A 21,857-nucleotide genomic window follows, 5' to 3' on the forward strand; every position below is an offset into this window, starting at 1 on the left:
AGATGAGCACTCTTCCTCAACCTTTCCCTTCAGAGCAGATGACTCACCTCAGTGGAACACTGTTTTTCCCAAAGCATGCCTGAAGGGAATTCTAGATGAAAAAATTCAGCAGGCCTCTACTAGTTTGAGCTAGCATTTGGGTTTCACACAGAGCAGTCCGTCTAAGATCTGCTAGTTCTAGTGCTGCTGGTTAAAAGGGGCATTCAACTACCTATGGAAGTCAGGAGACAAGCAGAAACTGAGACCAGCTCGGGTCTCTGCTCCAAAGCACTGTGGACATAGCTGGTGTTTGTTTTTCTTATGTCCTGTACATTGCAGTGCCTTGCTAGGAACAGCTGCCATAAGGTACACAAATCGTCCCAGAGACCCAGAAGTTACAAAGGAGAGGGACATTGTGAGCCTGGGGCTGGGATTCAGGAGTTCCAGCAGCGTGGTTCAGATCCTTGTAGAGAGTATGCTGGGAGAGAGCTTCTCGTTGACACTTTGCTTTGCTGTGACTGGAGCTGTGATCTGTAGCTCTTGCATAAATCAAGCCATGCCTATAAATGTTACATAGTTGATTGCTGTCCAAGACTTAATCCTGCAGTTTGGAAAGACGGGAGCAGGCATTGGGTTGGGGAGGGAGAAACTCCGAAAGCAACAGGTTTGTAAACAACTGTGGCCGTGTTGGGAAATTTCTGCTGATGTTTTCGAGAGTGTTAGCAACTCCTAGTTTCAAGGGTGTTAGCATCTCCAAAACCTTGCAGCAGCACTGACTTTTGCCATGGATAGTTTTCCTTAGTTGTATAACAGTCACCATTCCTTATAATGAAACAGCAGAGAAGCTGCTGCTAGATCATGAAGTCTAACCAAAGGGTGAGATAGGAGCTCTGCCTCCATGGCTGTTTAATCTTTGGCTGCTCTTTTAAGACCACCAACAAGGGAACTAAAAAGTGCCAACTTGGGTGGTGTTTTTCATCAAACAAACACCTGTTCATTAGTAAGTGGTCTAAGACCCGCCAACTCCTTTCCCATCAGCTTCTGAACAGCTGTTACACGGTAGAAACTTTTTGATCATTTTAACCTGCTTTGTGTTTGGATTGGCGACCTGTCTGTGAAATGCTCCCTTATCCCAATACTAAAGATGGTAAAAAAGGGAAATAATGCAAAACTTATAACAATAAAGAAGGAAAAGACATGGCGCACAAAATTGGAATGAATATTAAGTTGTTTTTCATGGGAAATGATGGCAAGAGTCAAAAGCCATTCGTTTTCTTTTACAACAAAAATGCTTAAAGCAGCTTAATAATGAACTAAGCGTGTATAATCATTTACAAATCACATTCCACTTCCCAGGACTTGTATGGAGTTAGGTTAGCAAGTCTCTTGTGGAAATAGCAGAGTAGCCAGAAAGGCAGAGACCTGACCCCAGGCTACTACTGGGGCTGGACTGATGCACAGGCAACTCTGGGTCAGAGACTTTCAAAGCCATCTTTTTACCCTGTCCCATTTTGACTTGCATGGTGCTGAATGGGTTGAGGTTGTGTTCACAGATGATGGGACTTGGGGTTGCTTCAGGACTCAGTGGCCTCCCAACATAAACTAGAGCAGCCCTGGAGGTGGTCGAATTTATAACTGCCTTCCTTCAACCCAGATTTTTCACAGGAGAATGTGCTAAGGAGACCCCATTTCATCCTAATACACTTCTCCTGCCTCTGGCACACCGTATGTTGGGACTGGTGAAGATCATCTTCACTTGGGGAAATTTCCCCCAGCCCATTGCAGCACAAGTGCTTTTGTCACTGAAATCATAGCTGTGACAAACACTCAGCATTGCCAGTCAATGATCCCAGGAACAATAATCCCCTTTCCTCCTCCACTCCCTTCCACTCTGCAAAGGAAATCTTAGGTTTTCCAAGTGATGCCTTTCTCTTTGTACTGAAGAGCACAGAGGCTCTTGTGGGGTCTGATACATGGCCCCAGGTTGTATGACTCACTCCATACTCAGCGGCATCTGGTACATTACCATTTGTACTTGGGTGTCATATGAGTTTATGCCATTCCCTAAGAATTTCACATTCACTGAAATGCCACAAACATCCAATCTGCTTGGTCAGACTATAAAGAAGCCGATAAAGCACAACAGGACTGGTTTAACCCAGCCCCAGAACATTTACAGGGCCTGGTTTTGTGTGCAATACTGCAAATATCCTCAAAGGTTCCACAGTTTCATGCAGACAGCTCTGGACCTTGATCCTGAGATACTGTATGCTGATTTCCCCTGTGATTTTGGTGGTACTACCCTTAATTAACATCCACCCAAGTGAGAGCCGGATCACACACTTTTGTGAGGAAAGGGGAAGGACTCAAATGAAGTTTCCCTGGATTTGCCAAACCTGCAACTTCCAAGATCAGAACAAGGGTGCCTTTGTACCTAGCAGGAGACAAAGTAGAGAACAGGGCTTGGCCATGATTCAGCTCAGGAAAGGAAAACAAAGCTTGCTTCATAAAGAGCTTCCTCTTTCCAAACTATTGACCTACGCATATACTCAGAGGGGTTCCACCTGGGAACACACTCTCTCAAGAGATCTCCTGCAAGAGTCCACAGGGTGATGGTAACACTTGGTCTCACAAGGCTCATTACATTATCCTTGTCTTTTGCATAGGATATCAGAGGCATACAGTGATTAACAGGTAGTTTGTCCAGCGACACATGTCAACTCCGTGACAAAATTGGGAATACATGGCAGATATCCTGATTCCTAGTTTAAGCCACCAGAACCATCCTGTGGTTGGTTTTGGGGTGTGTGGATGTGGTATTTGGGATTTTTTTTGCTTTTCTGCATGAGCAAATATAAGTTCCTATTGGCATTACTGACCAGTGACTGGCATTTATGTATCTCTTTTCTTTCAAAGAAAGTAGACAAACAGCATTTTTGTGCATCCATGAGTACCTAAGAAAACGTTAAACATCCACACACACATTTACATATATATCGGTACACACACACACACACATGCACGCACACACACAGAGAAATGGTAGGAAGGTATGGCCAGCAATTATTTCCTTTATAATTCATTTCTAGTACTTAGAGTGGCTGTGGTCTTTACAGCAGCATTCTGGGATTTCTACATTCAGAGCAGATGAAAGCAATGCAGTGTTTTTAAGCACCCCACCTATCTGCATTTTAAGAAATGAGAACTCTAACGTTTCAGTGCATAGACACCAAACCATCTTCTCAAAAGCCAGAGATACCAAGTGTCTGTACCTAGATTTCCATATACTTGACATCTTCTGCTGCATGTGCTGCTCACAGCACAGGAGGTAAGGCTGTATGTATTTCTTTCCCACATCTCTTTCTTACTTTCTAATTAGCAGCCCAAGCCAGCTTCCAGTATATATACTACATGTATCAATATGGATCACTTGCATATTAAGGCTTCAGCTCCTAGATCTGTGTTATGCATGTGTAGATATGGATCACTTCACTACATCTTTCCTCATAGCTCCACCTCAGGAAGGTGCCAGTGGAGAAGAAATAGCAGTGGCTGTTTAAAAGTACATACCAGTGCTTTCCAGCTGTCTAGGACAGGAAGAAGAATTTTGTAAATTATTAAACCAGAGGGGAATTTTAGGTAAGGAGAACACAAAAGTTGGAAGTTGGCCAAACCCACCAAGACTAATACCCATTGATAAGGAAGTGTCACAGCATCTTTGATAACTCAGACAGATCCAGCTCAAGATATTCATGTCCAACTGCTTCTATTAAACAGCACAGAAAGTCAGAGGCCTCATCAACACCCTTTCTCATAGCACCCAGGTTTTCCCCCCAGAAATCTCTCACAGAGGCGCTTGACTGCACACTACACAATTTATGAGGAGCGCTACCCAGGTCACAAAGCCAGGGGAAGGCTAGTTCTGTTCTATTCTAAGGTAGGCTATGTCACGTTTCTTTTCTACTTTATTGGCCAGATTAGGGATGGTAAAACCTATTGTTAGATAACATCTAAACCGAAGAGGGATCTACATCGTACTAACTGGTGCAGTAGTGCACAGAAGCATGATGAACTCAGGGTATGAACAAATGCATAAATGACAGCAAGTTAACTGGGTGTGGAGCTTTGCCACAGGGCAGCTGCCCCATGACAACCATTAGTGCGCTTGCGTTTACTTTGTGATAGGTGAAAGTTAAACTACAACTATCTAACCCCGAATGAAAGAGGGGTGAGTTATTCTGAGTTAACTTCCATTTACTGCAAAATAAGAATAGGCACATGTACAGTTACCACAGAGCAGCTGAGGCATGGTAAACCTGCCCCCTGGACAAACTTGCTTGTTTGTCCAGATCCTCAGTGAAATAGTCTCGCACAGGAGGTGCTTAGAGAACTAAAAGTGAGAGATATTTGAGCATTAATGATGGCTGCACAACTTCAGCAGATGCTGCCGTATTTGCTGTGTCATTTTTAAAATGATCATTGCAAAAAGCAGCCCTTTGAGACCCAACAGTGTGGTAAGCACTGGAAGACACTGACTAGCCAGCCTTGTGCTACTATTTTCATGGCCCCTGTCTCCCAACTTTAGGGAACATATCTTACAGGAGAGGGTAGGGCAGGTCTAGTGGGTAGATGAACCAGTATGGCTGATAATTCTACTTCAGTACCTGAGCAAAATCTTCACTGCAGTCACTGCTGAATTCAACCCACAGGGCTCATCCTATAATGTTACTGTTCATGTGGCCATAGCATGACAAATATGGATGATTGTATGTGTGCATGGAGTGGGGTGCTATTTTTGTCACTTCCTGGTTTGGTTCACTTAAAAAAATTACATTGCAAATTAGAAGATGAAAAAATCAAAGATGGAAGAGTCTGTCTAGTCCATTCCTCCGATAGCATATCAAATGATTAGTGAGGCACTATCACCACACAATGTCATCTATCCCTGTAAATTCATTAAAGATCCTTTATTGTTATTTGTAATCTAGTAGAGTTTAGAAACACCAACTGAGACCACAACCCCATTGTGCAGGCATTGTGTATACACACAGTAAAGCTACCTGCAACCCTGTGATTTTATCATCTAAATAGACACAGCAGGAAAAGGGAGGGAATCTCCCCATTTTATAATGGAAAACTGAAACAGAGATTAAGATTGGCCCAATCCCATAGAGGGAAGCTGTGTAAGAAGCAAGAACAGAAGTCAGGTCTCTTCCCCTCAGAATGTGGAAGACAGAATTGCTTGTTTGAAATTACAACAGTCAACTCCATTTCTCATACTTAGAGTGGCTATGGTGTTTACAACTCACTTAGCAAAATGCTGGGAGTTCCACATTCAAAGAAGATGAAAGCAATGGTGCATTTTTAAACAATGCACTTATTCGAATTTTAGGAAATGAGATCTCTAAAATTTCAGTGCATAGACAAGGACTCTTACCAAACATCTTCTCAAAAGCCACAGACACCAACTGCCTGCACCTAGAGTTCCTTGTATCTGACCTCTTCCGCTGTATGTGCTGCTCACAGCACAGGAGGTGAAGCATGACTTTCCATGCCTCTTATCATTTGCTAATTAGCAGCCCAAGCCAGCTCCCAACAAAGACAATGGGTGGTTTCTCACTGTCTGCAAGAAACATTGTGTTGAACCTCAATGGAAACCTGTCTGTTCTTTTTTATTTTTTATACCAGTCAAACTGTGGGCTGTATCTATGTGCATGTCACTGCCTATAATGCATGACACACTTCTCAGACAGAAACCAATATTAATGACATGGGGCATTCATAAAAGCTAGAGTTGGCTGAACGTTGGAATGAAATATTTTACAAATATTTTGGAAATTCTTGAATTTCCAGTTCAACTCAGGTGCCTGTGAGTCATTCAGGGTATGACACTTGAAAATCTGCCTGCATAATTCAATGGAATGAGTGTGCCTCCAGCCCACTAGCAACTTGAATGGCCTGGTCTGACATTTAAATGCCAACATTATTCATACTGCACAAGCTGCCATTTGTTCACTTGTGCTGTTTTGTGATTATTTGCATGTTCCAAAAAATATGCAAATTTAAGGCCTGGTCCAAAAATGTTCTGTGAAGGCAAAAATAAAAAGACAAACTCACTGAGTAAAATTTGAGCAGCTCTACTGGCGATTATTGGATCTCAGAAGAGACACGATAAAGGCACTTGCCTCTCCCTTATTTATAGAATAAACAAGAATTTCAAAGTACTTAATGAATACGTACAAACTTATTTCCTCATCCAGCTTATGAGGCCCGTCAGCAGATATTATCCTAGACTGGAACTCAGGAGACTAAGGTTCTATCCCTGGCCTGCCACTTGCCTGCTGAGTTACCTCTATTAAAAAAAAAGTTAGGTAAATGAAACCCACAGCCCAGTGTTATTGCCCACCCTGTGTTCAAATGTCCCAAGATCATAACATTTTTAAAAGTACCAGAATAATTTTTAAAGGAATTTAAAATGAATTTAAAAAATAAGTCATTTCCTTGCTCCCTCCAGAGCAGCATTAGGCAACTTGGCAATAATTTGCCTCCTGGCTTTGAAGCCCTCAGGCAGTAGTTCCCAATCTGTGGTATGGGTACCACCAGAGGTATGTAGACAACTTGTCAGTGGTATCTGTTAACAGATTTATGATAATTACTTTATATGACAAACATTTGCTGGTGGTAGTTAAGGTTGAACTGAAAATTTGTTGATGGTATTTAAGGTTGTATCATTTTGAATTTGTGGTATGCAGTCTGTCAGAGTTTGGGAACCACTACCCTAATGGTTTCCCTGTAACTGTGAGGATGGAAAACTTCATTTAAATGAAGGCTGAAGATTCCTTGTAATAGCTGGGAGCTGGGGCTTTAAGAAAAAACTCTAAAGATCATTAGACTTGTGATAAGAGCCTGAGATTTGGCAGCCCGGTGCTAACGTCCTGTGATTGGAATTTCACTGACGCCTGCAGGATCTGTAATGCCTGTCCTTACCCTTGACTTATTCTGATGTGAGTGAGGGCAGAATGGGGGTCTCTTTCTGTGTGGTAGCTGCCACCCTGCACGTTGGGCGGTTACATTCCTTGCTGTAGCACTACAAATGTATAGTTATATGAAACAAGAGCCTGTCACTCTTCCTCACACTAACTGGACCCCTACTGCACCAGTAGGCTCATTTATTTCAGACACTGCTCAGTGGGTGTAATTTATCCCAATGCAGAAGACTACATTTTGAGTGGGATTGAGGTGGTGCACAGACCTGTGGCTGGCCTCCTCCCAGGCTAAACGACCTCTACCCACCGAGTGTGAGATGAGAACAGACTAAAGATGACATGAGCAGCCCCTGCCTCTGCCTGGCCCCAGGATGCCAGCCTGCTACAGGGCTGCATTTGCAGCACAGGACTTATTCCGCTGGGGGCAGGAAGGCAGGGAGGGAGGGGCTGCATCCGAGCCTGCATCTCCTCTTGTTACTTAATCCCCCCTGGGACCCCGCTGTACTCTGTCTGCTTGTGACTAAGCAGGAACTTTTATGCCCTATTGTTCTAAACCAGTCCTTGAAGCAACTAAATAGCAGGCTGAGGTGTGTGCTAAATATACCCCAGTTGTGGACTGGGAGGGGAGGAGAGGAGAGATAAGGCTGTCTGTTCTGTTGTGAGAAGGAAGAGGCCATGTTAATTTTTCAGGATGCCAGGATACAGAAAACGGCCTACTGTGGCCTTGTGGAGAGTGAGGAGGAAGGATCTGTCCTGTCTGAGCCTGTGAAATAGCTGCGGGCTGGGGGCACAGACCTCAGACTGAGTGGCATTGCATGGCAGCAGAGACCCTCTAAGAACAGCAAAGCTTCTGGGAGAAGGAAACGTTAACGGTCTGGCACTCCCATACGAGGCTGCACAGCTGCACCCTCTGCATGTTAATCTAGATAGCAGCAGGCTGGCAGCTGGTGCCTCAGAGTGCTGGTTGTGACTGCTCTGAGCTCAGGGGACAGACTGTCCTTAGGAAAGCACAGCCTGGGCCGAGAGATAGATGAGGGGACACCCTGGGACACAAGGGAGTGGGGAAGGGAGAGACCAGCCCAGCCCAAGGAAAAGCAAAGACAGCCTGGCCTGGAGGAGCAGTGAGAGGAGAAACAGCACTGAGATGGCAGCACCAGACAGCAGGCTGCACATTGCACTGGGACTTAGGAGAGCTAGGCTCTGTTCTGAATTCTGCTACTGGCCTGCTGGGTGACTATAGGCAGGTCACTTTGCTACCTCGTGCCGCTGTTTCCCTGTCCATACACACTGTGGTGCTTCTAGCCAAATTCATATATCGCTGCCCAGAACTGGAAAGCAGTGCCATGCCGAGCAGCCAGCCCCAAGTTAGTAGGTGCCAGGCAGTCATGGAAGTTTGTGGGCTGGGAGGAGCGACTCAAGAAGCATGTGGGGCTCTTCTTAGTATGAAGTGGCATCCTATGCATGCTGCTTGGGGGCCCTCCCCAGCCCTGGGACACACTTCTCCACCATCACAGAGCTGTGTACTGATTTCACATTGTAGCATTGTACAAAATGCATGGGGGGGTGGGGGTTGCAAAATGTCACAGTTCTGGCTCAGCAGTGTCTCACACCCACTGTATTATAGGAATGCACCCAGTGCAGAGTTGTGGAGAAACCAGGCCCATGGAGTTTGGCTTCTGTGCCCTCTGTGACCCCAGAATCTGGGCTAGCTTAGCCCTCCATCAGAGACCAGAGCTGTACAGACACCCTCCAGAGAACCAGGCAAAGTCAGAGTTCTCCTGTCCCAGTTGAACTTTCACTGTAGATCTGTTGGATTCTCCCTAGTGCAGAAGCCCACAACCACCTCACAGAAGCCGAGAGGGATCGTTTCTTGGCGAATCCGGGAGCTGGTTCAGCATCCATTTGGCACAGGAGATGCCGGACAAGCCCTACACTGTCGTCCCCTCTGCGAGCCCCTGTCATATAAGTAAGTAAGTACAGAGGCATTGAAAGGCTGGTAGAGAGAAGGATGTAGCTAGGGCACTCCTATGCCCAGCAATTCTACAGCCTTGCAACAGCCCATAGGGTAATGGAAGCAAGGCAGCACCAATCCTCTGCAGCTCCTGCAGAAGAGGTGCACATGAAGAGATGAATCAGCTCTGGGTAAAAAACAACACATGGAGAGAAACTGGGCTGGAAAAAGAGACTGAATGGGAGAGAGACTAGGAAAAAAACGTGACAGGAAGAGTGAGGAAGAAGCAGCAGAGGAGAGAAAGCCAGTGGTTTCATTGGTCAGGGAGGGAGGTTTCTCCAGGCACAGGTAGCAAGGACTATCACTCACAAGGCTCCTGATCCAGAGTTGCCCACATAAAACCTGACACTTCACTCTGATCCTTGACTTACAGGGTTGTGTTCACTACTGAGGCAAGGAGCCTCTTGTCTACCCCTTAATTTCAGGCTGATGAAGTGCAGTCCATAGGCCCAGCTCTGAAAAGTGGTTTGCATTGTCATTTGTTCCCTCTTAGGATCAGGCCTAAGAGACTGGATACAGAGTATTTTTTTCCTGAGGACTGTGCCCCCACAGGTACTTGGGTTTTGTTGTCTTTGATAGATTCTGGTGTGCAGTTTGTGGGGTACTGGAGATACTTGGCAGGTTTTGTGTTTTGAGCTGTAGAAAGTTGGCTTCAGTTCTGGTGTTGCGGTTAGGTGCTTGTTTGAATGTACAAACCACTTTTCAGAGCTGGGCCTATGAACTGTACTTCATCAGCCTCCTACGTAGTAGGTACAGAAACTCAGGGCTCAATACAGACAGTGGAGTTCTGGCACACTGCAACCTGCATCTGACACCCCAGGCACCTCTGCACTTTTAGCTGCGTTGCTACATCCTCCTTCCCAACAAGACTGACGTGCCTATACAGTGATGAAACAACCTCATGCATAGGTGATACAAGGGCATAGGAAAATAGAGCTGAAGCCATCTCTGGAGCCAGAGACTAGTCCTTTCCTATAACTGGCCACCACATTGTAGAGTAGATAAAAATAATCCTCCTCTTCTCCTGAGAACTTGTCACAGGATATATTACATCTCATGTACTGTTCTGTTCACAATGAAAAATGGTAGTCTGCTGAAAGTGCTGCTTCTGGGCAGGAGAGACATTGCCCTCTCAGAGGGAAATACTGGCCATCCCTGGGGGTTTCGGTTTTGGTGAAATGTTAATTGTTAAAAGCTTGATATTTTTTTTAAGCTGTGGTGAAACTGCTGTTTTGATAATCCACAGCTAGATTGATAGGCACCCGCCCTGCCCTGGATCCACAGTGCCCGTGCATCATTGTCAAGTCCCAGAATGGCAGTCACACAGTGCAGCTGCCTCCTGTACTCAAGTCCAAAATGCTGGGATTAGGATTGACTGACCCACATACAATCAACTGGGATTGTCACCAGAGACCTGTCCTGGCTTTAGCATGAAGGCATATGCAACAGAGGCCTCTTTAAGAAGAAAAAGTACTGAATGCCCAGAAAGAAGGTGTCAAAGTTCCCTGATGCTCCTTCAGGGAGGGAAGCACCAAATGCAACCTCCCCGCCCCTTTCCCCTGGGCTGTCTGTGAGCAGCATGAAACAACTGCTACCCCCTTTCTGCAGCTCCCCAGTTCATCAGTTCTGGTAACACAGAGAAGGGCTGCTCCTTCTCTCAGCCCATTGCTCACCAATTTAGCAAGGAATGAGTACAAGGAGCTGCTGGGCAGAGGAATTATTTGAGACCCTGAGGCTTAGTCCTTTTGCCCTATGGTATAGTCATCTGATGCCCTGTGCCCCTCACAAGTGATCCCTGCCCCCACTTTAGGCATCCCAGAGGGGAACTTCAGAAAGGGTTCCTCCCATCTCTGCTCCAGTGAATCAGAGAAACACCTAAATTAAGAGAATCTATTTAAACCAGGGGTGGGCAATTATTTTGGGTGAAGGGCTGCTTACCCAGTTTTGGCAGGCTGTTGAGGGCTGTATGGGTAGCCACGCCCCTTGACAGGTGCCCCGCCCCCTGGTCACCATCTTGGGACCAACATCCCAAAGTCTTTGGACCAATGTCCCAGGGCCAGCACCAGTGGGGCCCAGAGTGGGGCACAGGCTGGCAGGGGTCTGTGGGGCCGGAGTGGGCTGCACCAGCAGGGAGTGGGGAGCTGGCCTGGTTCCATAAAGCCCCTGCCAGCTGGGACCCCTCACTCCTGCCACCCTGCTCTGGGCCCCACCAGCACTGGCCCTGGGACATTGGTGCAGGCCCCATGCTCCCACTGGCTCCCTGCCTGCTCACACCCAGTGCCCCCCAGCCCCACGGTACAGGCGGAGGGCAGCACTGAGCCCCAACCCCCTGCTTGCCAGCAGGGAAGAAGCTGGTGCTGAGCATGGGCAAAAGTGGCCCCTTGCCTGCCCCATGGCTGGCACTCCCTGCTGCAGGCACTTGTAGCCCACACTGGGCTGTCTGGAGCAGGCACAGGCAGCCTCATGCAGGCTGCAGGTAGCTGCAGTGTGGGGCGCTGGCCATGGAGTGGGCGAGGGGTCACTTTTTCCTGCGCTCAGCACCAGCTTGTAACCCGCCCCACTGCCAGCCTGGGAGTGGAGCTGGGCTACAAGGTGCTGCTAAACACGGGGAAGGGGAAAGAAAGCAGCCCCTCCCCAACCCATGCCCGGTGCCCCACACTGCAGCCGCTTGCAGCAAGCCTGGGGCTGCCTGTGCCTGCTCCGGACAACCCCGTGTGGGCTGCGAGCACCTGCAGTGCGGGGTGATGGCCATGGGGAGGGCAAGGGGCTGCTTTTCTCTGCGCAGAGAAGGAGCCCAGGGAAAAGCTGAGTGCAGCGGGGAAGTGGCAACTCCCCCACCCCACAGCCCGTGCCCCATGCTGCAGGCACTCACAGCCTGCATGGAGCTGTCCAGAGTGAGCACAGGCTGCTGCCCCACGTGGGCTGCGAGCAGCTGCAGCATGGGGCACTGGGCGTGGGCAGGGAGAGGCCACTTCCCTCACACTGTGCTCCTTCCCTGCTTGGGGTCCCCCACCCCCACTTACCTGAGCTTCCCACCCCCAGGCAGCCATGTGCTCCCAGCCCAGAAACCCCTGCTGGGGCTACCAGCTGGGGGCCGGGGGGCAGGTGCTGCTGTTGTTGGAGCTGGGTTTCCCCTCGGTCCTACTGCTCTTGGTTCCTGACATTTTTGACACGAACCAAGGGCAGAGAAATATTAATTTTCTACATTTGTTTCCGCAGGCCAGATAGAATGGCCTCGCAGGCTGAATCTAACCCGCAAGCCATATTTTGCCCATCCCTGATTTAAACCATCTCCAAAACCAAGCACTTTTTCTGAGGTTATTTTTTCTTCAAAACTACAGCTTGTTCCCAGTTCTCTTCTCAAGGCATACCTCACACCCTGCCTCAATTGTGATGCATAACAGAGCTTGGAAGGAAGCAGGGACCACAGACTGCTGGCTTGCAGAAGTTCAGGGTGTGGTTGCTAACAGCCCTGCATTCAAACTGCCCCAAACACTCCACACAAGGTAAATACTGCCTCTCTGCCCAACCCCACTTCCGCAGGAGCTGACTGCCTGCAGAACTGACTGCTTGTAGCTTTCCCAGCTTGTGGTATTTCTGGACCATTGCATACATCTACATCTGCATCAGTTCCAAATCTCTGATACTTCTTTTGTCACAGTCTTGTAACACCAAATCTTATGGGAAAGCTGTAACAGGGAAGTCCAGGTGTCATACACAATGGATGGGAATAGGCTTTTCTGACCTGCTCCCACTCAGTGATAAGCAAAATTGTCTCAGTAACAAGCTGCATCCAACAGGAGCAGCAACAAGGGCCCAAGGAGCAAGTGAACCAAAGTTATCTTCCTTCCCCATTTCAGGGTATGAGGCTTATATTGAAGCTGCTGCAGCAGCAGCCCCTGAAGGAACAGGTTCTAAGAGCTGTCTTGATGCATAATAGGTGAAAGCAGGACCAGAAGTCAGGAATATGACAGGAGAGGGAAATGGAACAAGTTGGAGAAGTTGTAGATAGTCAGTTCTGGGCATTTGGCTCTCAGTGTGAGGTCAGCTGTGAGAAAGGTATTTATAGTACAAGTATGTAAGGGGCTAAGGAAACACCCTAAGAGCAAAATGCACTGAAAAAGGGACCAGCAAAAACTGATCACATGAGTGCTTTTGGAAACCTCAGCACTTGCCTGATTGCTCTCAGAGAAGTCAGCAATGAAATTCCCTTTGGTTCCTTGGGAGCAGAATTGAATCTAACAGCACTACTAAAAATCCCACCCTCAATGCAATTAGTCTTCTGAAAGGAGGTACAACCCAATTCCTCAACCTGATTCATAGTTTCATAATTTCTAGGGTTGGAAAGGACCTGAGGAGATCATCGAGTCCGATCCCCTGCCATGGCAGGAAAGAGTACTGGAGTCAAATGACCCCAGCAAGGTGTACATCTAGCCTCCTCTTAAAGACCCCCAGGGTAGGAGCCAGCACCACTTCTCTTGGAAGTTGGTTCCTGATCCTAGCTGCCCTGACAGTGAAGTAGCGCCTCCTGATGTCTAGCCTGAATCTACCCTCTGCCAGCTTGTGACCGTTATTCCTGGTCACTCCTGGTAGTGCTCAGGGGAACAGGGACTTCCCCAGTGCCTGCTGGTCCCCTCTGACTAGTAAGTAAGTATTCCCCATTTCACTAGACTTGAATTATTCTAGAATGGATGTACCCTGGCATAATGGGCTGAAAAAAATCAGCACCAATGTATCTGGGACTAAGCCAGTGTTCCCTAAACATCAACTAAGAAAGGATTTTTGAGAAAAAGTGGATGTACCACTCTGACATTTAAAAAGACAGCAAAAGCCCTGAAAGTATTACTTAAATGGTTTCATGTTTCTGCTTGATTCTTACTTAGAAGGATCAGGAAGACCCAGTTGTATTTAGGAAGCAGATTGATTACCCTGCTACCTAAAACAGGCAGTGCTGCTGTCACATTCTCAGACCAATTTATTCTTCACAGAAATGTTCTTGAAGCCACACTAAGCAAATGAAACCCAAAGTCTCTATCATCACCCAAGTTAGGAAAGAGAACAGTTTTATCTCTGGACTCCTCCACATTCCTCCTTGGCCTTCTTAAGGCTTTCTGTGGCTATATCCTCATTATCTGGGCATCAGTTCCAGCTGGCTCCCAGCTTCTCAGCCAGGCAGACTATTTCACCTGCAGCTGAGTTGCAAGCCCTTGAGGGACCAAGCACCTCCTTACAAGGACATCTTGGACATATCAGTGCTATTCACCATGAGTTCTTTTATTTTAATTAACACTAGGATGTATTGAGTGTGTTCCTTCCTCCCAAATATTAATTGGTCATTAGAGTTAAGCAGGTCTGAATACATACAAACTGCCTGATCTAAATTGACTCGTAGACTCTCACTGTCAGTATCTTTTTTCTTTTCACATCATCACTTACTAGTTCTTCAGTCACCACAGGTTGTGTCTGCCCTGGCAAAATTTTGGAAATATCCCCCCACCCACAGCTGTTGTTAGCACCAGCTGATATGTAACAAGGTTAACAACCTTGGGAACCCTAGTATAAAAGGAGTCCTGTGGAACCAAAATGAAAGATGAAGCAAATATAAGGGACAGAGAAAGAAATGGAGAGAGAGAATTTAGCAAGCTGGCTGTATATTAGACAAGAGAAGGAAAAATGAAAACTAGAGAGGGACAGTTTTGTCCTGACAATAAAGAGAATGAGGAAAGAGAAGAGAAGAGGAAGGAAGATTAAGTTTGTGGGTTGGACTGCATGGGAATGTAAGAACATGTAAGGCAGTGATTCTTAACCAGGGTGATGCTAGATCCTTTTAAAGGTGCCATGGAGTGCTGCAAATTATTAGTAGCTAGGTGTGCAGACACCTACATGTGATTCTCAAGATAAACCCAAAGACTTCATATAGGAATCCAGAGGGTCTAACATACTTCAATCTACTGTGATCTTAAGTCTTTGCAACAAAATAATTTTCTATTATTTTTCTGTGGTCAAGAAACAAGTGAAAGACCAATGCCTCCCCACAGCATTTTTTGAGGTGTGCCTTGAATCTTACAGGTTGAGAACCACTGACTTAGAAGAGAAAGGAGCCCCAAGAGAGAAGTAACAGGGGAGAAGGTATAGAAAAGAAAGGCTATGAGAGAAATAGAGGACACTTGTCCACATAATTGTCATTTACCCGCTAAAAATGCTCCTGGTTTAATTTTCCTTCCTTCCTTAATTAGTCATCATAAACTAACGTGGATGTGGTTTACCACACAGTAGCTTATTATGCTATAACTAGAAAAATGTGCTATGAGGCATATGAGAAGAGTTCGATAAGCAGTGCTGCCTGCCTCTCCTGCAAAGCCTCCCGCTTTTTTCTGGGCGCTTGTTGCATGGGGCGCTGCTGCGTGGGGAGGGAAATCTTTTCATGCAAAAGTCTGCAAGAGTGAGCCTGCCTGCCTCCCCCTCACAACCCTGGATTGGCACTGGGGGTCTGTATCACAGGCTTCCCAAAGGGGCTGCCCACCTTCCCAAGCCAGGTCCCAAAGCAATTCTTTCCCCCGCTTTTTCTGCACGCTTGTTGCACTGGGCTCTGGGTATGGGGTACACTTAGGGCTACACATGGGTATGCAAAGAGTCTGGCTGCCTCCTCTCCCCCTCCCCTCCCCTTCCTCCTCCCCCTCCTCCTGTGTGTTGACATCTGGGTATCATGGAAACATTACTACATGCACAATTTAATACCATGCCGCATGGTAAATTATTAACACCACGCACCCGCCCGGAGAGGAGCTGGGCTGTGGTGTGCCAAGGCAAGGCGGGGGCTGGGGCTACTCTGCCGGATCGGTGCCACTCCCTGCCTTTCAGCTGCTTTTACACCGCATAGCTGGAGCTCCCCCCCCCGGCCCGGACTGTGCCTGCCCCGCGTGCCTGCCTGCACTGCCTTGTCCGGAAGTGCCCCTGGCAGCTGCAGAGAGGTGCGCAGGTGGAGCTGGAGTGGGGGGCCGGGCTGGGCAGCCGGGAGCAGCCATGTCCTTCTGTGCTTTCTTCAGTGTGGAGCGCTACAGGGGTCATTTCAAGCTGGGTGAGCGGGGGGTGCTGCCTGTAGGGCCCTGCTTCCCATAGGGGCTCGGGGCCCGCAGGGTGCCTCTATGTGGGCCCCACTGCCTATAGGCACCCCTACCTCCTATAGAGATCCTGCTGCTGCTAGGGTGCCCCAGCTTCCCCTGCAGGGGCCTCCACTGTCTAGGGGGTGTCTATGCTCCCTTATAGGGGGCCCCTGTGCCCCCATGGGACCCTAATCCTAACCGACCAACCCTAACCTGGGGTCCCCTGACCCCCAGTTATCTTCCCTGCCTGGTGCAGGGGGGCTGGACACGATGATTTTGCAAGGTCCCTTCCAGCCTCTACAATCTATGAAGCCTATAGACAACATCCAGTGTCCATGCTCCCTTATAGGGGGGCATGGGAGCCTCACTGCCTATAGGGTACTCCACCCCTCGTGGTCCCCTAACCCCGAGAATAATGGTGAGGATCCATTACATGAGGATTCTAGTTTTTAGGCTTAGCGTAGTCCAGATCCAGGCTTAGCAAAAGTGGGAGGCGGGATCAAAGTGCCGCACTCATGGACCAAAGCAGCACTCATGGATTGCTACACCTTAAAGGGAACATTGCTTGTGTCTCCTGTCATTTATATCCTCATGTCAAAAAGCAGGATTTTTTCCAAAGCTAAGAACCCGCATGGGGGTGGCCTGAGGTTGTTTTTGAGGTTGATTAAGATTCCTTGGGTATCCCCATGCCCAGGACAGCTTCCCCCAAAGTGGAGTTGGGGGGGCCATGATCAGCCTACTCCAACTCCCCCCCGCCCCCCCACAGTGGCCAGCATAAGCTAACACCCCGACCCCTGCACAGGAGGGGCATGGTGTAGGCTGAGGTGAAGAAAGAAACAGCCCAGGCTCAATGAGAGGAATTTTCTTATCACTTAGTCTATTTGCACGTTAATCGTTAATCTTCTAACTGCTGCATTGGCAGATGATCATCACCTGCAGTCATATCTCCCAGCCTACAACCAGATCCATTCAATACTTGTTCTCCCTCCTGTCCTCTACCCCCAAAGCTTGCCCCTCTTCTCTGGTATTCCTGTTCCTTCTAAGCCTATTTTTGCCCCCACCAGCATGTCCCTGCCCCCTTTGACCACACTGTGCTTGCCATTGGTCTGCCTGACAGTCATACTGCTGCCCTTTCTGGGAGTGCAGGGGGCTGTGGGTCAGGAGTGAGGGGCACCAGCTAGGCTGGGGGGCTGCAGGTTAGCTAGGAATGAGAGGAACTGGAAGGGCTGGTGGGGCAGGAGGTTTCAGGTTTGGAATGAGGGGCACAGGCAGGGCTGGAAGGGGTAGGTGGTGTCGCCCACACCAACCCCCCCCCCCCCCACATGCTCATGCCACAACCCCCAGGCCACTGCAGGGAGAGAAAAGTCACGCACCCTTGGAAAGGATTGGGTCCTGTGATGCACCCAGCTCTGGGTTGTAATGATGTGGGCTGTGCTAAACTGTTATATGTGGCTATTGCACCCAGCCCTGGGGTGTTTCTCAGTCCTCCGCATACACTGTTATATGGAGCTGCTACACCCCAGAGCTAGGCGCATCTCTGCCCTTCCCATGCACTGTTATATGTGGACGTTACATCCCAGAGGTAGGGCCACCCCAGCAGGAGTGAGCGGGGTGAGGGGCACCAGCAGGCCTGGGGGGTAGTGGCTTGGCTGTAAAGCATGATCATGTTTTATGTTGTGCCTGCTGTAGGACTGGAGAGGACCACTTCCCATCCCCCTGCCCCTCCCAAACATTACCATAAGATTCCTCAACAGAACCTATAAAACCAGTTGAGGGACTGGTCAAATCCTGGAGTGCCAACCCTATTTACATTTTCACTGACATCATGCTACACTTTTAGCTTCCCTCATTCCTGGGAGTCTCAGAACAGCAGAGACTCCCCATGGCTGAAAAAGGTGACTGCACCTGAAAGCTTGCCAAGAACTTTTTTTTCCAACTACTCAGTTGGTCTAATAAAAGATATCACTTTTGGACACATTTCTCTAGTCACCAACTATAGAAATGATCCCTGGAAGTACAGTCTGCCTACCTGTGTCCTTAGACCAACACGGCTACAACCAAAAATCCAGACCCCCTTTGAACTGATTTGTCTGCATTAATAGTGCTCCAATGAAGCTGATTTTTGGCTGGGCCCCTGGATGAGGGCACTGGCAGGGCTGGGGGGCAGGGGCTGCAGGTTGGAAGTGAGAGGCACCCCAAAGTGTGAAAAGTCTGTGACCATGCTTTTTTTGATTGAGCAATTGTATTTATTTATTTTTATTTTCATATAGTCAGACATGGTTTCATCTTGTTACGCCGCAGAGTCCAAGGACCCTGGCTGGGTCTGCTTTCTGCAGGGAGACTTGAAATCTGACAATGCAGTTGTCCTATCAGCATTTCACAGTAACCCTATTTGCCTGATCCCTGTACTTTCAGGGATCATTTCATTGTCAATTCTGGTTCCCCCACAGCTCAGATTACAGCTCTCAACAGTCTGTGTCTTTAGGCAGACTTCCGAACCTGACTTTCCAGGAGTTTGAACAGACACCAGCCCAGTTCAATAAGCCATATAGTTTCCTCTTCTAGAAGCAGATTTCTGTGATGTGACTGTTCTAGGGCCAGCAATATTACTGTTTTCTTGTCGCTTACCCCATTAGGAATAGAGGAAGCCAAGCCCTAGCAAGCAGTCCACAGAGACAAATCCCCATTCCTGCATTACCTTCTGGTATGCCAAAGGCCTATTCCATGATTAATTACCCAGAGCTACCTGACCTGTACCACATGCATCCAGTACTACGTGTTGGGGTTCTCTCCCAGAATTGGCAAAAGCCTGCTTATTTATGACTTGCACTTGGTGAGCCATGGACTTTATTTGCCTGTTCATCAGTCAAGAACCCCACAACATTTCTGAGGTCCCAGAAACATTTCACTTGCAAAATTTCCTGCCAGTCCCCACTGTGCCCAGGCCTGTGGCTGTGTGGGACCCTGTGCTCACAGTGAGTGGCCACTGTTTTGGGATGCCCCAGGCTTCCTGGATTTCAAGCTGCCTGCCTCTACTGAAGGTCAAGGAACATGTGCACCACACAGCGAACCCAGAGAACCCTGACCACAGTCCTGCCCAGCCCAAAGCATGGTTTGTGCATGCCAGGCTGCCAGCTGACACCCCCCACGCCCACTGTACTAAGTATATGGACTTGAATGAGGAACCAGTTTTGGGCTGGGATTATGGCTGGAAGTTCTTCTTGGGTCACCCCACACCATGCCTCTGTGACACTGGAGGATTCTCCTGGACATCTCTGACCAGAGACTTGCCCAGCCCAAAGCCCGATTTGTTCATGCAAGGCTGCCAACTGACAGCCTCCCCGTGGCCACTGTACTAAGTATACAGGCTCAAATAAGGAATTTCTTTTGGGCTGGCATTAAAGGTGGAAATCTTTCTTGGGCCACCAGATGCCGTGTCTCTGGTTTTTCTAGTTTTCTCATTTTCCTGGAACTGAGCTGTTCTTTGGGCTGGGATTACAGCTGGAAATTCTTTCTGATCCAGCTCATGTGGTCAGGGGTGTCCAAGAGTATCCCTCAGTGCCACAGTCATGGCATGGGGTAGCCCTAGCTTTCGGCTGTAACAGCATATGGGGAGGGCTGAGATACACCCCAGAGCTGGGTGCAATGGTCACATATAACAGTTTAGCACAGCCCTCATCATACACTGCTGGGGCCCTTCACTCCTGATCCACAGCCCCCTACCCTCCCAGGAGCAGTGTGCAGTGGGTCCCGGAGGGATCAAAGCCCTGAGCTGCGGGTGGCAGCTTGGTTTCTTTCCAACCCCTCCCCACCCCCACCCTGGTCATGAAGCCAGGCAGCTTGGTGTGCAGACAGCACGTGGAGGATCCTGGAGGCACTAGAACCTGGAGCTGGAGTCAGCACTGTAGCTTTTGCCTGCCACATGGGAGACCTGGTTTCAATTCCCAGCCAAAGCACCAGAGGGTTGAAGTGCTTGCAAGAGGGAATCCCCACTGGGGAGTGGGTTCCCTTCACCTCTTTTACCCTGCCCCACTGGGATACCTATGCCTTAAATTTTGTGGGATCTGCGCTTCATATTTTGGGAAACCTGTGAACCCTGCGCCTCAAGTCTGTTTTTTATTTGTCTCTGTTATATGTGCATGTTCACCTAAAATCCCTGTGACTCCCCTCTGCTCCCCTGGTTTCTCTCTCCCCCTGCCCCAGGTGCTTGGAGGGGGGGGTGCCATTATCTCCCAGGGTCCCCTTGCCCCCTGCATATGTGTTTATATTTCACCCTGTTCTTTCCCTAAATGGTATATGGTTAAGTTCCAGTTGGTCTCGGCTCTATAAGGCATAGGAGGAGAGCTGCTCCCCCATAAACGGCTACCCCTCCCATAGCACACTAGCACCTGCTAAACCCCTTCAAGTGGAGAGGGGGTATCATTACCTTTATCACCCGGGTTACCCCTACCCTCCCAGCCCTGCCAGTCCCCTTCACTTCTGACCTGCCCCATGAGTTCTGCCAAACCAAAAACCCAGTCCAGGAAAAAGTAATTTTAATTGGGCTGAACTGCCTGACACAACAATTTGATCTTTGCCATGAAGTACATGCGAACACAGGGAACATTTTTTTTTAAAATCCAAAAAAGTTGTATTTTTCATTAATCTGAACCTTGAACTAAATCAATCAGTAAAAATTTGCAAGATTAGCCCCTGGAGTCTTGTTGAAGTATTACAACAGAGAGTCAATGGATTTCCATGGATTACTGAGTTAACCCAAGCAGCACCTGTTGGCGTAATAGTTGCAAAGCAGGGAAAATCACATTTTTGGGACTGAGTCAGATTCACATTGAAAATTTAAAATGATTAAAAAACCTCTCACGGAAGAAATTCAGGAGCTAAAAATAAAACATGTCGGAGGTGTTTTAAATTTTCACAGTTAAAAAAATCTAAAATGATAAAATCAGCAGACAACATGGATACACAGACGCTATTTAGCTAGCTTAATGGTGATTTTTGTCATGTGGACACAGGAAAAGTGTAATATGGTAACAGGAGAGATGAAACATGGGCAAGCACCCAGAGAGATTATGTGAACTCAGCAGACAGATCAATTCCTGCCCCCAGCACTCTCCCTGGGAAAGCCTTACAGCCAGCATTCCCTATCCAATACTGTTTCAAAACAGCTGCTTGCCTGTCCTGTGCCTCCCATCCTGGCACAGCTAATAGTGCAAATAGTGAGACAGGGGTCTAGGTGGTAGCCATGTTGGTCTAAAGACATAGGCAGACAAAGTTCTTTGGGTGAATCTGATACCTTTTATTAGACCAACTTAAATAGTTGCAGAACATTTTTTAAACAAGCTTTCGGGTTCAAAACCCCTTTGTTAGGCTAAGGAAGTTTCTGCAGTTGATGTGTGTTCTTCCTGGATGGAATGAAAAGTAAAATGGTGAGAGACAGCATTAAGCAAAGTGACACTTGTAATAAGCCAGAGTTTCCAAGCTGTGGCCTTGCTATAGGGTGGCTTCTGTCTGCACTGCTGATCAGTACTGTTTTTCTTTGTGGTTAGCTAAATTAAACGCATTTAAAAATAACCTACAGGGTAATGCACCCCAGGGGTTAAGCAGTATCTGGTTCATGTGAAGGTTGCATGTTAGTAAGGAGACTTTGCTGGCTTTCAGTCCAGGAATGCCAGCTCTTTGAACAGAACATTTTGCAATCTGGGGGGTTTTGCTGTGCTGGTGGAGACTAGCAATGTCAGAAAGACCACTGTGTAGCAGTGGCTGAAGGCATGGTTTGCT

General features: G+C 48.0%; 1 protein-coding gene and 1 pseudogene across 8 annotated transcripts in view; one reads left to right on the top strand and one right to left on the bottom strand.

The window, feature by feature from the left end:
• ADGRG1 (adhesion G protein-coupled receptor G1) overlaps nucleotides 1–21,857 on the top strand; it is a 47,225-nt gene that overhangs the window by 1,601 nt on the left and 23,767 nt on the right. For 3 of the 8 annotated variants that reach the window (XM_090062804.1, XM_090062809.1, XM_090062807.1), the window contains exon 2: nucleotides 8,790–8,931. The exons of 3 other annotated variants lie outside the window; for them this stretch is intronic. The gene's annotated coding sequence lies outside the window, so the exon portion shown is untranslated. Of the gene's footprint in view, nucleotides 1–8,789; nucleotides 8,936–21,857 lie in introns of all 8 variants that reach the window. 2 more of the 8 variants (XM_090062811.1, XM_090062805.1) reach the window with 2 other exon arrangements.
• Nucleotides 18,012–18,103, bottom strand: LOC149857344 (small nucleolar RNA U3; annotated as a pseudogene).

Source organism: Crocodylus siamensis, chromosome 9 (assembly GCF_052110815.1).
Source record: "Crocodylus siamensis isolate JL-2025a chromosome 9, ASM5211081v1, whole genome shotgun sequence".
Taxonomy (NCBI): domain Eukaryota; kingdom Metazoa; phylum Chordata; order Crocodylia; family Crocodylidae; genus Crocodylus; species Crocodylus siamensis.